This window comes from Hypanus sabinus, chromosome 21 (genome assembly GCF_030144855.1).
Source record: "Hypanus sabinus isolate sHypSab1 chromosome 21, sHypSab1.hap1, whole genome shotgun sequence".
In the NCBI taxonomy this organism is placed as follows: domain Eukaryota; kingdom Metazoa; phylum Chordata; class Chondrichthyes; order Myliobatiformes; family Dasyatidae; genus Hypanus; species Hypanus sabinus.
Window position 1 is genome coordinate 14921160 of NC_082726.1, and position 3563 is coordinate 14924722.

The 3563-nt window shown below is 42.3% G+C and overlaps 1 pseudogene; it reads right to left on the bottom strand.

Moving 5' to 3' along the window:
• Window positions 1–901: 901 nt before the first annotated feature.
• On the bottom strand, window positions 902–1002 carry LOC132379285 (U6atac minor spliceosomal RNA; annotated as a pseudogene).
• Window positions 1003–3563: the final 2561 nt, after the last annotated feature.

Genomic DNA, 3563 nt, shown 5'->3' on the forward strand with positions numbered 1-3563 from the left:
TGATGGGCTCAAGCGGTGCAGCACAGGTAGGAACCTGTTACAGTAACTGACAAATCCTAGAAGGACTGCAACTGTGACACGTCCTTTGGACATGCACCACTGCTTGAATTTTCTCAGCACACTTGTGTAATCATCTTGCGTCAATAGTGTGACCACAGAAAGTGATTTTGGTTTACAGAATTCACACTTGTTGCGTTATGTTCTAAGTCCATAATCTTCTGATCTTTTTAATACTGTCTTCAGAAAGATCTTCAGAAAGTAACAAGTACTGAACTGGAAGTGTTATATTTGAATGCACGCAACATGAGAAAATGGACGATCTTGAAATTCAGCTACAAGTTGGCAATGTTGTGTTCATCGCTGAAACTTGGCTAAGCAATGGCTGCTAAGGGGAGCTGAACGTCCAAGGATATTCGGTGTATCGGAAAGATAGGTTAGTAGACAGAGGGGGTGGTGTGGCCAGGGTATAAGAAATAATATTAAATCATTAGAAAGGGATGACATAGGATTGAAAGGTGTAGAGTGTCTATGGGTTGAGTTAGGAAATGCCAAGGGTAAAAGGACCCTAATGGCAGCTGTGTACAGGCCTCCAAACAGCAGCCAGGATGTGGATTACAAATTACAGCAGGAGATAGAAAAGGCGTGTCAGAAAGGCAATGTCAATGAGGACTTTAACATGAAAGTGGATTGGGAAAACCAGGCCAGTACTGGACCTCAAGAGAGAGAGATTGTAGATTGTCTAAGGGATGGCTTTTTAGAACAGCTTGTTGTTGAGCCCACGTTGGGATCGGCCGTGTTGGATTGGGTATTGTGCAATGTCCGGAGGTGATAAGGGAGCTTAAGCTTAAGGAACCCTTAGGGAACACTGATCACAATATGATTTTTTTTTCTTTTCTTTTTTATAATATATTTTTTTTAAAAATGCAATGCCTTAACCATTTGTGTGTTGTAAGGCCACTAGGGCTCCTTCCATCCTTATCCTTCTCTCCTTTCATACAACACTGATCACAATATGATTAAGTTCACTTTGAAATTTGAGAAGGAGAAACTAAATTCCAATGTGTCGGTATTTCAGTGGAATAAAGGAAATTACAATGGCAGGAGAGGGGAACTGGCCAAGGTTGACTGGAAAGGGACACTAGCAGGAAGGACAGTAGGGCAGCAATAGCTGGAGTTTCTGTGAAAAATGAGGGAAGTGCAAGACACATATATTCCAAATAAGAAGACATTTTTGACTGGAAGAAGGACACTACCGTGGTTGACAAGTGAATTCAGAGCCAAAGTAAAAGCAAAAGAGGATGTCACAGCTAGTGGGAAGAAAGAGGATTGGGAAGCTTTTAAAAACTTGCAGAAGGAAATTAAGAAGGTCATTAGGAAGAAAAAGATTAATTATGAAAGGAAGATAGCAACTAATATCAAAAAAGATACTAAAAACTCTTTTAAGTGTATAAAGGGTAAAAGGGAGTTGAGGGTAGATATCAGGACCAATAGAAAATGATGCTGGAGATATTGTAATGAGAGACGCAGAGATGGCAGAGGAACTGAATGCATATTTTGCTTCAGTCTTCACAGTGGAAGACATCTGCAGTATACTGGACATTCAAGAGTGTCAGGGAAGTGAGGTTTGTGCAGTGAAAATTACGACTGATAAGGTGCTCAGGAAGCTTAATGGTCTGAGGTTGGATAAATCTCCCGGACCTGATGGAATGCACCCTTGGGTTCTGAAGGAAGTAGCTGGAGAGATTGTAGAGGCATTAACAATGATCTTTGAAGAATTGCTAGATTCTGGCATTGTACCGGATGACTGGAACATTGCAAATGTTACTCCGCTATTTAAGAAGGGTGGGAGGAGGCAGAAAGGGAACTATAGACCTGTTAGCCTGACATCAGTGGTTGGGAAGTTGTTGGAATCGATTGTTAGGGATGAGATTGTGGAGTACCTGGAGGCACATGACAAGATAGGCCAAAGCCAGCATGGTTTCTTGAAAGGAAAATCCTACCTGACTAACCTACTGCAATTTTTTGAGCCTACCCTACTTTCTTAAGTGACGTTGTATTCACTCCTTTGCATAGGGTGTGATATGCAAATTGTGGGTGGATTTCCAGTCAAGTCGTTGTCTCAGCCACTCGCGACCCCACAATGCTGGTCCTCCTGTTTTAACACGTACAAGCCCAATGTGGCTTGTTTGTTGTTGTATTTCACTGTTACAAATGTCATTCCCACACGAGTTATCTTTTCTCCAGTGTAAGTTCTCAGTTAGATGTCAGTAGACTTCAGTTCAGTATCGCTGAAATGTTGTTCAAATTTATTTTGTGGGATGACTGAAACAGCTGAGCCAGTGTCCAATTCCATTTTAATGACTTTGCCATTCACTTCTGATCTATTGTTAGTTTTAGACCATAAATCTGTAAGCTACAAGAGCAGAATTAGGCCATTTGGCCCATCAAGCCTGTTCTGCCATTTCATCATGGCTGATCCATTTTCTTTCTCAGCCCCAATCTCTTGCCTTCTTCCTGTATCCCTTCATGCCCTGACTAATCAGAGTCTGCCTTAAATATACCCAAAGACTTGACCTCCCATGGTCACCTGTGGCAACAAATTCCACAGATTTCTGGTTAAGAAATGTCCTCCTCATTTCAGTTCTTAAAGGATGTCACTCAATTTCGAGGCTGTGTCCTCTAGTCTTAGACTCCCCCACCATAGGAAACACCTTCTCCACATCCATTCTATCGAGGCCTTTCAATATTCGATAGGTTTCAATGAGGTCCCTCCTCATTCTTCTAAACACCAGTGAGTAAAGGCCCAGAGCCTTCAAACACCCTTCATATGACAAGACTTTCATTCCTGGAATCATTTTCCTGTCCAATGTCAGCACATCCTTTCTTAGATAAGAGGCCCAAAAATGTTCACAGTACTCACCAGTGCCTTATAAAGCCTCAACATTACATCCTTAGATTTTTATTCTAGTGCTTTTGAAATGAATGCTGACATTGCATTTGCCTTCCTCACCAAAGACTCAACCTGCTGCAAATTAACCTTTGGGAAATCCTGCCAAGGACTCCCAAGTGACTTTGCACCTCAGATTTTTGAATGTTCTCTCCATTGAGAAAATTGTCAACCCTTTCATCTCTTCTACAAAAACATATGGTTATGCACTTCCCGACACTATTCTATCTTTGTGATGCATCATCAATAACTCTCGGAGACGTGAGGCAAGATATAGGCTTTTATTGGCTGAAGAAAGCACTGTCAGCAGCAAGTGACCACCACACAACATCCTGGAGACTGAGGGAGAAGCAGTGCCTCCAATCGCCTTTATACCGGGGTCTGTGGGAGGAGCCACAGGAGCAGTCAGCCGGGGGGGGGGGGGGGGGCGTGTCCAAACAGGTATATGTAGTTCACCACACTTTGCCCTTTCATCTATATGGCCTGTCCTTCTGTAGCCTCTCTACTTCCTCAAACCTACTTGTCCTTCCACCTATCTTTATATCGCCTATAAATTTGCCCATCAATTCCATCATCCAAATTACTGACATATCATGTGAAAAGAATTGGTCCCAAA